Genomic DNA, 14,992 nt, shown 5'->3' on the forward strand with positions numbered 1-14,992 from the left:
AAGGCGCACCCCCTACAGCCCATGTGCCCCCCCGGGGCAGGTGGACCCCCGGACCCCTTTCGGCACTCCCGGTACAATACCGATAAAGTGCGAAACTTTTCCGCGACCAAAATAAGACTTTCCATATATAAATCTTTACCTCTGGACCATTCCGGAACTCCTCGTGATGTCCGGGATCTCATCCGGGACTCCGAACAACATTCGTTTTGCTGCATACTCATATTCATACAACCCTAGCGTCACCGAACCTTAAGTGTGTAGACCCTACGGGTTCGGGAGACACGCAGACATGACCGAGATGGCTCTCCGGTCAATAACCAACAGCGGGATCTGGATACCCATGTTGGCTCCCACATGCTCCTCGATGATGTCATCGGATGAACCACGATGTCGAGGATTCAATCAACCCCGTATGCAATTCCCTTTGTCAGACGGTATGTTACTTGCCCGAGACTCGATCGTCGGTATCCCAATACCTCGTTCAGTCTTGTTACCAGCAAGTCACTTTACTCATACCGTAATGCATGATCCCGTGACCAGACACTTGGTCACTTTGAGCTCATTATGATGATGCACTACCGAGTGGGCCCAGTGATACCTCTCCGTAATCCGGAGTGACAAATCCCAGTCTCGATCCGTGTCAACACAACAGACACTTTCGGAGATACCTGTAGTGCACCTTTATAGTCACCCAGTTACGTTGTGACGTTTGGTACACCCAAAGCACTTCTACGGTATCTGGGAGTTAAACGATCTCATGGTCTAAGGAAGAGATACTTGACATTGGAAAAGCTCTAGCAAAACGAACTACACAATCTTGTGCTATGCTTAGGATTGGGTCTTGTCCATCACATCATTCTCCTAATGATGTGATCCCGTTGTCATGACATCCAATGTCCATAGTCAGGAAACCATGACTATCTGTTGACCAACGAGCTAGTCAACTAGAGGCTTACCAGGGACGTATTGTGGTCTATGTATTCACACGTGTATTACGATTTCCGGATAATACAATTATAGCATGAGTAAAAGACAATTATCATGAACAAGGAAATATAATAATAATCCTTTTATTATTGCCTCTAGGGCATATTTCCAACAGTCTCCCACTTGCACTAGAGTCAATAATCTAGTTACATTGTGATGAATCGAACACCCATAGAGTTCTGGTGTTGATCATGTTTTGCTCGCGAGAGAGGTTTAGTCAACGGATCTGCAACATTCAGATCCGTATGTACTATGCAAATATCTATGTCTCCATCTTGAACATTTTCACGGATGGAGTTGAAACGACGCTTGATGTGCCTGGTCTTCTTGTGAAACCTGGGCTCCTTGGCAAGGGCAATAGCTCCAGTGTTGTCACAGAAGAGTTTGATCGGCCCCGACGCATTGGGTATGACTCCTAGGTCGGTGATGAACTCTTTCACCCAAATTGCTTCATGCGCTGCCTCCGAGGCTGCCATGTACTCCGCTTCACATGTAGATCCCGCCACGATGCTCTGCTTGCAGTTGCACCAGCTTACTGCTCCACCATTCAACATATACACGTATCCGGTTTGTGACTTAGAGTCATCCAGATCTGTGTCGAAGCTAGCATCGACGTAACCCTTTACGACGAGCTCTTCGTCACCTCCATAAACGAGAAACATGTCCTTTGTCCTTTTCAGGTACTTCAGGATATTCTTGACCACTGTCCAGTGTTCCTTGCCGGGATTACTTTGGTACCTTCCTACCAAACTTACGGCAAGGTTTACATCAGGTCTGGTACACAGCATGACATACATAATAGATCCTATGGCTGAAGCATAGGGGATGACACTCATCTCTTCTTTATCTTTTGCCGTGGTCGGGCATTGAGCCGAGCTCAATCTCACACCTTGCAATACAGGCAAGAACCCCTTCTTGGACTGATCCATTTTGAACTTCTTCAAAATCTTATCAAGGTATGTGCTTTGTGAAAGACCTATGAGGCGTCTCGATCTATCTCTATAGATCTTGATGCCTAATATATAAGCAGCTTCTCCAAGGTCCTTCATTGAAAAACACTTATTCAAGTAGGCCTTAATGCTGTCCAAAAGTTCTATATCATTTCCCATCAAAAGTATGTTATCTACATATAATATGAGAAATGCTACAGAGCTCCCACTCACTTTCTTGTAAACGCAAGCTTCTCCATAAGTCTGCATAAATCCAAAAGCTTTGATCATCTCATCAAAGCGAATGTTCCAACTCTGAGATGCTTGCACCAGCCCATAAATGGATCGCTGGAGCTTGCATACTTTGTTAGCGTTCTTAGGATCGACAAAACCTTCCGGCTGCATCATATACAGTTCTTCCTTAAGATGTCTGTTAAGGAATGCCGTTTTGACGTCCATCTGCCATATCTCATAATCATAGTATGCGGCAATTGCTAACATGATTCGGACGGACTTCAGCTTCGCTACGGGAGAGAATTTCTCGTCGTAGTCAATCCCTTGAACTTGTCGATAACCCTTAGCGACAAGTCGAGCTTTATAGACGGTAATATTACCATCCGCGTCCGTCTTCTTCTTAAAGATCCATTTGTTTTCTATCGCTCGCCGTTCATTGGGCAAGTCTGTCAAAGTCCATACTTTGTTTTCATACATGGATTCTATCTCGGATTTCATGGCTTCTAGCCATTTGTTGGAATCTGGGCCCGCCATTGCTTCTTCATAGTTCGAAGGTTCACCGTTGTCCAACAACATGATTTCCAGGACAGGGTTGCCGTACCACTCTGGTGCGGAACGTGTCCTTGTGGACCTACAAAGTTCAGTAGCAACTTGATCCGAAGTACCTTGATCATCATCATTATTTTCCTCTTCAGTTGGTGTAGGCATCACAGGAACATTTTCCTGAGCTGCACTACTATCCCATTCAAGAGGTAGTACTTAATCGAGTTCTACTTTCCTCCCACTTACTTCTTTCGAGAGAAACTCTTTTTCCAGAAAGGATCCATTCTTGGCAACAAAGATCTTACCCTCGGATCTTAAGTAGAAGGTATACCCAATGGTTTCTTTAGGGTATCCTATGAAGAAGCATTTTTCCGACTTGGGTTCGAGCTTTTCAGGTTGAAGTTTCTTGACATAAGCATCGCATCCCCAAACTTTTAGAAACGACAGCTTAGGTTTCTTCCCAAACCATAATTCATACGGTGTCGTCTCAACGGATTTAGACAGTGCCCTATTTAAAGTGAATGCAACTGTCTCTAGAGCGTATCCCCAAAATGATAGCGGTAAATCGGTAAGAGACATCATAGATCGCACCATATCCAATAGAGTGCGATTACGATGTTCGGACACACTGTTACGCTGAGGTGTTCTAGGCGGCGTGAGTTGTGAAACAATTCCACATTTTCTTAACTGTGTACCAAATTCGTGACTTAAATATTCTCCTCCACAATCCGATCGTAAGAATTTTATCTTTCAGTCACGTTGATTCTCCACTTCATTCTGAAATTCCTTGAACTTTTCAAAGGTCTCAAACTTGTGTTTCATCAAGTAGACATACCCATATCTACTCAAGTCATCAGTGAGAGTGAGAACATAACGATATCCTCCGCGAGCCTCAACACTCATTGGACCGCACACATCGGTATGTATAATTTCCAACAAGTTGGTTGCTCGCTCCATTGTTCCAGAGAACGGGGTCTTGGTCATTTTGCCCATGAGGCATGGTTCGCATGTGTCAAATGATTCATAATCGAGAGACTCTAAAAGTCCATCAGCATGGAGCTTCTTCATGCGCTTGACACCAATGTGACCAAGGCGGCAGTGCCACAAGTATGTGGGACTATCGTTATCAACTTTACATCTTTTGGTATTCACGCTATGAATATGTGTAACATTACGTTCGAGATTCATTAAGAATAAACCATTGACCATCGAGGCATGACCATAAAACATATCTCTCATATAAATAGAACAACCATTATTCTCGGATTTAAATGAGTAGCCATCTCGTATTAAACGAGATCCAGATACAATGTTCATGCTCAAACTTGGCACTAAATAACAATTATTGAGGTTTAAAACTAATCCCGTAGGTAAACGTAGAGGTAGCGTGCCAGCGGCGATCACATCGACCTTGGAACCATTCCCGACGCGCATCGTCACCTCGTCCTTCGCCAGTCTCCGCTTATTCCGCAGCTCCTGCTGTGAGTTACAAATGTGAGCAACAGCACCGGTATCAAATACCCAGGAGTTACTACGAGTACTGGTAAGGTACACATCAATTACATGTATATCAAATATACCTTTAGTGTTGCCGGCCTTCTTGTCCGCTAAGTATTTGGGGCAGTTCCGCTTCCAGTGACCCTTCCCCTTGCAATAAAAGCACTCAGTTTCAGGCTTGGGTCCATTCTTTGACTTCTTCCCGGCAACTGGCTTACCGGGCGCGGCAACATCATTGCCGTCCTTCTTGAAGTTCTTCTTACCCTTGCCCTTCTTGAACTTAGTGGTCTTATTGACCATCAATACTTGATGTTCTTTCTTGATTTCAACCTATGCTGACTTCAGCATTGAAAATACTTCAGGAATGGTCTTCACCATCCCCTGCATATTGTAGTTCATCACAAAGCTCTTGTAGCTTGGTGGGAGCGACTGAAGGATTCTGTCAATGACCGCCTCATCCGGGAGGTTAATGTCCAGCTGGGACAGGCGGTTGTGCAACCCAGACATTTTGAGTATATGCTCACTGATAGAACTATTTTCCTCCATCTTACAACTATAGAACTTGTCGGAGACTTCATATCTCTCGACCCGGGCATGAGCTTGGAAAACTAGTTTCAGCTCCTCGAACATCTCATATGCTCCGTGTTGCTCAAAACGCTTTTGGAGCCCCGGTTCTAAGCTGTAAAGCATGCCGCACTGAACGAGGGAGTAATCATCAGCGCGAGACTGCCAAGCATTCATAATGTCTTGGTTCTGTGGGATGGGTGCATCACCTAGCGGTCCTTCTAGGACATATTGTTTCCTGGCAGCTATGAGGATGATCCTCAGGTTCCGGACCCAGTCCGTATAGTTGCTGCCATCATCTTTCAGCTTGGTTTTCTCTAGGAACGCGTTGAAGTTCATGTTGACATGAGCGTTGGCCATTTGATCTACAAGACATATTTGCAAAGGTTTTAGACTAAGTTCATGATAATTAAGTTCATCTAATCAAATTATTGAATGAACTCCCACTCAGATTTGACATCCCTCTAGTCATCTAAGTGTTACACGATCCGAGTCGACTAGGCCGTGTTCGATCATCACGTGAGACGGACTAGTCATCGTCGGTGAACATCTCCATGTTGATCGTATCTTCCATACGACTCGTGTTCGACCTTTCGGTCTCTATGTTCCGAGGCCATGTCTGTAAATGCTAGGCTCGTCAAGTTAACCCTAAGTGTTTTGCATGTGTAAATCTGTCTTAGACCCGTTGTATGTGAACGTAAGGATCTATCACACCCGATCATCACGTGGTACTTCGAAACGACGAACTTTAGCAACGGTGCACAGTTAGGGGGAACACTTTCTTGAAATTATTATAAGGGATCATCTTATTTACTACCTCCGTTCTAAGTAAACAAGATGCATAAAACATAATAAACATCACATGCAATTATATAGTAGTGACATGATATGGCCAATATCATATAGCTCCTTTGATCTCCATCTTCGGGGCTCCATGATCATCTTCGTCACCGGCATGACACCATGATCTCCATCATTGTGTCTTCATGAAGTTGTCACGCCAACGACTACTTCTACTTCTATGGCTAACACATTTAGCAATAAAGTAAAGTAATTTATATGGCGTTCTTCAATGACACGCAGGTCATACAAAAAATAAAGACAACTCCTATGGCTCCTGCCGGTTGTCATACTCATCGACATGCAAGTCGTGATTCCTATTACAAGAACATGATCTCATACATCACAATATATCATTCATCATTCATCACAACTTCTGGCCATATCACATCACATGACAATTGCTGCAAAAACAAGTTAGACGTCCTCTAATTGTTGTTGCATCTTTTACGTGGCTGCAATTGGGTTCTAGCAAGAACGTTTTCTTACCTATGAATAACCACAACGTGATTTTGTCAACTTCTATTTACCCTTCATAAGGACCCTTTTCATCGAATCCGCTCCAACTAAAGTGGGAGAGACAGACACCCGCCAGCCACCTTATGCAACTAGTGCATGCCAGTCGGTGGAACCGGTCTCACGTAAGCGTACGTGTAAGGTTGGTCCGGGCCGCTTCATCCCACAATACCGCTGAAGCAAGATAAGACTAGTAACGGCAAGCAAGTTGACAAGATCTACGCCCACAACAAAATTGTGTTCTACTCGTGCAATAGAGAACTACGCATAGACCTAGCTCATGATGCCACTGTTGGGGAACGTTGTAGAAAATTAAAAATTTTCCTATGGTTTCACCAAGATCCATCTATGAGTTCATCTAGCAACGAGTCATGGGAGAGTGATTGCATCTACATACCACTTGTAGATCGCGTGCGGAAGCGTTCAATGGAACGGGGATGATGGAGTCGTACTCGCCGTGATTCAGATCACCGATGACCTAGTGCTGAACGGACAGCACCTCCGCGTTCAACACACGTACGGAGCGGATGACGTCTCCTCCTTCTTGATCCAGCAAGGGGGAAGGAGAGGTTGATGATGATCCAGCAGCACGACGGCATGGTGGTGGATGCAGCAGAACTCCGGCAGGGCTTCGCTAAGCAACTACGGGAGGAGGAGGAGGTGTTGCAGGGAGGAGGGAGGCGCCAGGGCTTATGGGTGCGGCCACCCCTCCCTCCCCTCCCTTTATATAGGTGCAAGAGAAGGAGGGAGGGCGCAGCCTTGCCCCTTCCTCCAAGGAAGGGGTGCGGCCAAGGGGGGGAGGAGTCCATCCTCCCCAAGGCACCTCGGAGGTGCCTTCCCCTTTTAGGACTCTCCCCTCCCCAAGTCTCCTTGGTGCATGGGCCTCTTGGGGCTGGTGCCCTTGGCCCATATAGGCCAAGGAGCACCCCCTACAGCCCATGTGGCCCCCCGGGGCAGGTGGACCCCCCGGTGGACCCCCGGACCCCTTTCGGCACTCCCGGTACAATACCGATAAAGTGCGAAACTTTTCCGCGAGCAAAATAAGACTTCCCATATATAAATCTTTACCTCCGGACCATTCCGGAACTCCTCGTGACGTCCGGGATCTCATCTGGGACTCCGAACAACATTCGGTTTGCTGCATACTCATATTCATACAACCCTAGCGTCACCGAACCTTAAGTGTGTAGACCCTACGGGTTCGGGAGACACGCAGACATGACCGAGACGGCTCTCCGGTCAATAACCAACAGCGGGATCTGGATACCCATGTTGGCTCCCACATGCTCCTCGATGATGTCATCGGATGAACCACGATGTCGAGAATTCAATCAACCCCGTATGCAATTCCCTTTGTCAGACGGTATGTTACTTGCCCGAGACCCGATCGTCGGTATCCCAATACCTCGTTCAGTCTCTTACCAGCAAGTCACTTTACTCATACCGTAATGCATGATCCCGTGACTAGACACTTGGTCACTTTGAGCTCATTATGATGATGCACTACCGAGTGGGCCCAGTGATACCTCTCCGTAATCCGGAGTGACAAATCCCAGTCTCGATCCGTGTCAACACAACAGACACTTTTGGAGATACCTGTAGTGCACCTTTATAGTCACCCAGTTACGTTGTGACGTTTGGTACACCCAAAGCACTTCTACGGTATCCGGGAGTTACATGATCTCATGGTCTAAGGAAGAGATACTTGACATTGGAAAAGCTCTAGCAAAACGAACTACATGATCTTGTGCTATGCTTAGGATTGGGTCTTGTCCATCACATCATTCTCCTAATGACGTGATCCCGTTGTCAATGACATCCAATGTCCATAGTCAGGAAACCATGACTATCTGTTGACCAACGAGCTAGTCAACTAGAGGCTTACTAGGGACGTATTGTGGTCTATGTATTCACACGTGTATTACGATTTCCGGATAATACAATTATAGCATGAATAAAATACAATTATCATGAACAAGGAAATATAATAATAATCCTTTTATTATTGCCTCTAGGGCATATTTCCAACAGCCGCCCCCCCTTCCTTGTCCTATTCGGACTAAGGGGGGAGGGGGCGCGCGGCCTGCCCTGGCCGGCCCTCCTCTTCTCCCTTAGGGCCCATGTAGGCCCATTAACCCCCGGGGGGGGGTTCCGGTAACCCCCCCCGTACTCCGAAAAAATCCCAATTTCTCCTGAAACAATTCCGATATCCAAATATAGGCTTCCAATATATTAATCTTTATGTCTCGACCATTTCGAGACTCCTCGTCATGTCCGTGATCACATCCGGGACTCCGAACAACCTTCGGTTCATCAAAACATATAAACTCATAATGAAACTGTCATCATAACTTTAAGCGTGCGGACCCTACGGGTTCGAGAACTATGCAAACATGACCTAGAACAGTTTCCGGTCAATAACCAATATGGAACCTAGATGCTCATATTGGCTCCTACATATTCTACGAAGATCTTTATCGGTCAAACCGCATAACAACATACGTTGTTCCCTTTGTCATCGGTATGTTACTTGCCCGAGATTCGATCGTCGGTATCCAATACCTAGTTCAATCTCGTTACCGGCAAGTCTCTTTACTCGTTACGTAATGCATCATTCTATAACCAACTCATTGGCCACATTGCTTGCAAGGCTTATAGTGATGTGCATTACCGAGAGGGCCCAGAGATACCTCTCCGACAATCGAAGTGACAAAACCTAATCTCGAAATACGCCAACTCAACATCTATCTTTGGAGACACCTGTAGAGCTCCTTTATAATCACCCAGTTACGTTGTGATGTTTGGCAGCACACAAAGTGTTCCTCCGATAAATGGGAGTTGCATAATCTCATAGTTGTAGGAACTTTGTATAAGTCATGAAGAAAGCAATAGCAACATACTACGATCAAGTGCTAGGCTAACGGAATGGGTCAAGTCAATCACATCATTCTCCTAATGATGTGATCTCTTTAATCAAATGACAACACATGTCTATGGTTAGGAAACATAACCATCTTTGATTAATGAGCTAGTCAGGTAGAGGCATACTAGTGACATTAAGTTTGTCTATGTATTCACACATGTATCATGTTTCCGGTTAATACAATTCTAGCATGAATAATAAACATTTATCATGATATGAGGAAATAAATAATAACTTTATTATTGCCTCTAGGGCATATTTCCTTCATCTAGTGTATTAAGTTCATGGAGAAACAGAGTAATGCAATCAGAATGATGACATGATGTAGACGAGATCTATTCATGTAGGAATAGCCCCCATCTTGTTATCCTTAATAGCAACGATACATGCGTGTCTTCCTGCCCCTTCTGTCACTGGGAAAGAAAACCACAAGATCGAACCCATCACAAAGCACCTCTTCCCATGGCAAGAAAAATCGATCTAGTTGGCCTAACTAAACCAAAGATTCGAAGAAGAAATACAAGGATGTAAGTAAACATGCATATAAGAGATCAAAGAAGACTCAAATAATATTCGTGGATATAGATCTGATCATAAACGCAAAGTTCATCGGATCACAACAAACACACCACAAAAAGAGTTACATCAAATAGATCTCCAAGATACCATTGTAATGAGAATCAAAAGGGAGAGGGGAAGCCACCTAGCTACTACCTACGGACCCATAGGTCTATGGTGGACTACTCAGGCATCATCAGAGAGGCACTAACATGAGGATGATGAACCCCTCCATGATGGTGTTAGATTGGATCTCGTGGTTCTAGAACTTGTGGCGGCTGGAATTGTGTTTCTGGAATATTTTGGTATTTATACGGTGAATAGGCGGTGCAGAGGGGCTTTGTGGGGGTCACAACCCCCTGGGCACGCCTAGGCTCCTGGGCGTGCCCTCGTGGGTTGTTCTCCCCATGGGGCTCCCTTGTGGTACTTCTTTGGCCAACTGGGTGTCTTCTGGTCCAGAAAAAATCTCTAAAAAGTTTTGTTGCGTTTGGACTCCGCCTGGAACTGATATTCTGCGAAGTAAAAAACAAGCAAAAAATAGCAACTGACACTAGGCACTATGTCAACAGGCTAGTCCCAAAAAATCCAAGAATGATAATATAACAACATGAATGATAAAATTATTGTAAAACATCCAAGAATGATATAACAACATGGAACAATAAAAAATTATAGATACGTTGCAGAAGTATCAACATCCCCAAGCTTAATTCCTGCTCGTCCTCGAGTAGGTAAATGATAAAAACAGAATTTTTGATGTGGAATATGGCCTAACATGGTCATCACATAGCATGGACATTTGGACTTTTATATGGTTCAAAGCAATAGTCTAGTTTTGACATGAAGATTTCAATACTCAAGCATATCAACAAGCAACCATGTCTTTCAAAATATCAACACTAAAGAAAGTTACCCCTAGCCCATCATGCTCAATCATTGATCCATTTATGAAACAAACTCGCATATTAGCTCCATCCAATGCTCAAATATGATCATAATGCTCCGTAGTTGGTGCTTTATAAGAGAACATGGAGACTCAAATAAAAAATAAAAACTGCATAAAGTAAATAGATAGGACCTTCGTAGAGGGAAGTAGGGATTTGTAGAGGTGCGAGAGCTCAAAGCTAAAATTGTGCAATAATTTTTTTGAGAGGCATAATTTTCCCGTCAACGAAAATGACTGAGTAATTCCCAACACTTTCCATGCTAGATATATCATAGGTGGTTCCCAAACAAAAAAATAAAGTTTATTCCCTTTTCCACCATTCTTTCACAATCCATGGCTAGCCATATCCATGGGTGCCTTCCATAACAATACTTTCCAAGGAATTTATTATTTGACAACATAAAGTAAATTTCTTTTTCATTTTGGGACTCGACATCCCTGTTACTGCCGTATTCTCGTGCAATTACAAGTGAATAAACACTCATCTTTAGAATAACACATCTAGCATGGAAAATATTGGCCACCCCTGCCGCTTCATGCGCGGTATAGGCACACAAAAAGGAAATTCATTTTGAAAATTAGAGACGACACATACAAATTTGCTTAGAAAGGCACGAAAATACCACATAGAGGTAGGTATGGTGGACTCATATGGCAAAACTGGGTTTCAAGATTTTGGATGCACAAGTAGTATTTCTACTTAGTACAAGTGAAGTCTAGCAAATAGATTGAGAAGCAACCAACCAAGAAATGAAAAATCACATAAGCAAGCATTAAGCATAACTAATACCGAATAATGCACCATAAGTAGGATGTAATTTCATTACATAGCTATTCAATTTCGTGCTTGCATAGGGAATCACAAACCTTAACACCAATATTTTTACTAAAGCATAATTATTCACCAACATGACTCACATATCACTATCATCATATCTCAAAACTATTACAAAGAATCAAGTTCATTTTTTCCAATGATCTTCATGAAAGTTTTTATTATATCCCTCTTGAATATCTATCACTTTGGGACTAGTTTCATATGTTGCAATTTCTTTTGAATAGCTCAAACAAATTTAAGTGAAGAACTTGAGCATAAAGTTTTTTCAATCTCTCAAAATAATATAAGTGAAGCATGAGAGAATTTCTTCAAAAATTTACTAACTCTAAAATAAATCTAAGTGAAGCATGAGAGCATTTCTTCAAAAATATTAAAGCACGCCGTCTCAAAAAGATATAAGTAAAGCACTAGAGAAATTCCATAGCTCATAAAATTTAAGTGAAGCATAAAGAGCAACCATAGCATAATTTTGGCTCTCTCAAATAGGTGTGTCAGGCAAGGATACTTGTGAAAAACTAAAAGGAAAAACAAGAAAGACCCATATAATACAAGACGCTCCAAGCAAAACTCATGATATGTGACGAATAAAAATATAGCTCCAAGTAAAATACCGATGGTTGTTAGAAGAAAGAGAGGATGCCTTCAGGGGCATCCCCAAGCTTAGTTGTTTGGTTCTCCTTGAATAATAACTTGGGGTGCCATGGGGCATCCCCAAGCTTAGGCTCTTTTCATTCCTTATTCCTTCATCCATCGTGATCTCACCCAAAACTTGAAAACCTGGATACGTCTCCAACGTATCTATAATTTTTGATTGTTCCATGCTGTTATATTATCATTCTTGGATGTTTTACAATCTTTTTATAGTCATTTTATACCATTTTTTGGTACTAACCTATTGACATAGTGCCTAGTTGCTGTTTTCTGCATGTTTTTTACATCGCAGGAAATCAATACCAAACAGAGTTCAGACGCAACGAAACTTTTTGAGGATTTTTTTGGGCCAGAAGACATCCAGTGGGCCAGGAAAGCACCTGGGAGGTGCTCCAAGGGGAGCACAACCCACCAGGGCGCGCCTGGAGGCCTAGGCGCTCCCCGGTGGGTTGTGCCCACCTCGGGTGCCGCCTGAACCGCCTCTTTGCTCTATAAATACCCCAATATTCTAGAAATCTTAGGGGAGTCGACGAAAATCAATTCCAGCCGCCGCAGAGTCCAGAATCACAAGATCCAATCTAGAAACCATCTAGGAGGGGTGCATCATGTCCATTGGTGCCTCTCCGATGATGCGTGAGTAGTTCTTTGTAGACCTACGGGTCCGTAGTTAGTAGCTAGATGGCTTCCCCCCTCTCTCTCTTGATTATCAATACAATGGTCTCTTGGAGATCCATATGATGTAAGTCTTTTTGCGGTGCGTTTGTTGGGATCCGATGAACTTTGAGTTTATGATCAGATCTATGTTTTTATCCATGAAAGTTATTTGAGTCTTCTTTGATCTCCTATATGCATGATTTCTTATAGCCTCGTATTTCTTCTCCGATATTTGGGTTTTGTTTGGACAACTTGATCTATTTATCTTGCAATGGGAAGAGGTGCTTTGTGATGGGTTCGATCTTACGGTGCTTGATCCCAGTGACAGAAAGGGAAACAACACATATGTATCGTTGCTATTAAGGATAACAAGATGGGGTCTATTTCTACATAAATAGATGTTGTCTACATCATGTCATCATTCTTATTGCATTACTCCGTTTCTCCATGAACTTAATACACTAGATGCATGATGAGTAGCGGTCGATGTGTGGAGTAATAGTAGTAGATGCAGGCAGGAGTCAGTCTACTAATCTTGGACGTGATGCCTATATAATGATCATTGCGTGGATATAGTCTTGATTATTTGAAGTTCTATCAATTGCCCAACAGTAATTGTTTTCCCACCGTCTGTTATTTTTATCGAGAGAAGCCACTAGTGAAACCTACGGCCCCCGAGTCTCTTTTCATCATATTTGCCTTTGCGATCTATTTTCCTTTGCATTTATTTTCAGATCTATTAAACAAAAATACAAAATACCCTGCTGCAATTTATTCGTTCCGCGATCTATTTATCCTATCTACACTTTTACCTCACATTATTTGCCTATCTTGAGGCACCGTACCCGAAAGGGATTGACAACCCCTTTAACACATAGGGTTGCGAGTATTTGTTATTTGTGTGCAGGTGCGGTTTACGTGGTGTGATGAGGTTCTCGTACTGGTTGGATAACCTTGGTATCATCACTGAGGGAAATACTTACCGTCGCTATACTGCATCATCCCTTCCTCTTTGGGGAAATACCGATGTAGTTCTAGCAGGCATCAAACTTCAATCACATAGAACTTAACAAAACCTTCGTGAGATCCATTAGTATAAGAAAACCAATCTTTATTTTCAGTATTGTTGCAAACCCATTCAATTTTTTATCGCATTATACGTATTGTATTCTAACTTTACCAGGGCTTATACCCCCCGATACAAACCATAGATTCATCAAAAATAAGCACACAATGCAACGAAAATAGAATCTGTCAAAAACAGAACAATCTGTAAAGAAGTGAATTGTTCTCATACTTATGTAATTCAAAAAGTTCTGAAAATTTAGGAAAACGTAGGCGATTTGTATATCAATCTTGTGTAAAAAATTCAGAATCTTTTGTCTCTTATGTGAATTTGAACAATTCTCTTGCTGCACGCAAACATTTCTATTTTTCAACAAGATCAAATCAACTATCACCAAACATGACCCTAAAGGCTTTACTTGGCACAAACTCTAATTAAAACATAAAAAACACAATAATCACAATAGCATAATTGTGCAAACACTCAAGAACAGAAAGAAAAAGGAAAAATAAAAGTTATTCATTGGTTGCCTCCGAACGAGCGCTATTGTTTTACGCCCCTAGCTAGGCATAATGCATAGATTCAAGTATTGTCATCTTTAGTTTCCAACTCCTCAATAACACAACTAGAATTCTTCAAAGATTTAGCGCTCAAGTTTTCGATAATAACACTTCTAGGAATAGGATTGAAGAATTCATTTTTGCAAGTAGAGTCATTTATAACTTCAACAAAGTCAGGGTGAATACTAATCATCTTAAGATCTTCTTTGTTATTATTAGAAGTTGCACCCTTTTTCTTAGTGACTGATGTCTACTACGCAACTTTATTCTTGTAGACTTGTGTTGGGCCTTCAAGCGCAGAGTTTTGTAGGACAGTAGCAATTTTCCCTCAAGTGGATGACCTAAGGTTTATCAATCAGTGGGAGGCGTAGGATGAAGATGGTCTCTCTCAAACAACCCTGCAACCAAATAACAAAGAGTCCCTTGTGTCCCCAACACACCAAATACAATGATAAATTGTATAGGTGCACTAATTCAGCGAAGAGATGGTGATAAAAGTGTAATATGGATATCAAATATTGATTTTTGTAATAGGAACAATAAAAAACAACAAGGTAGAAATTGATAAAACGGAGCACAAACGTATTGCAATGCTTGAAAATGACGCCTAGGGTCCGTAGTTTTGCTAGTACAATCTCTCAACAATGCTAATCTAATTGGATCATATAACCATCTCTCAAAGTGAG

The sequence above is a fragment of the Triticum aestivum genome, chromosome 1B (assembly GCF_018294505.1).
Source record: "Triticum aestivum cultivar Chinese Spring chromosome 1B, IWGSC CS RefSeq v2.1, whole genome shotgun sequence".
In the NCBI taxonomy this organism is placed as follows: Eukaryota; Viridiplantae; Streptophyta; class Magnoliopsida; order Poales; family Poaceae; genus Triticum; species Triticum aestivum.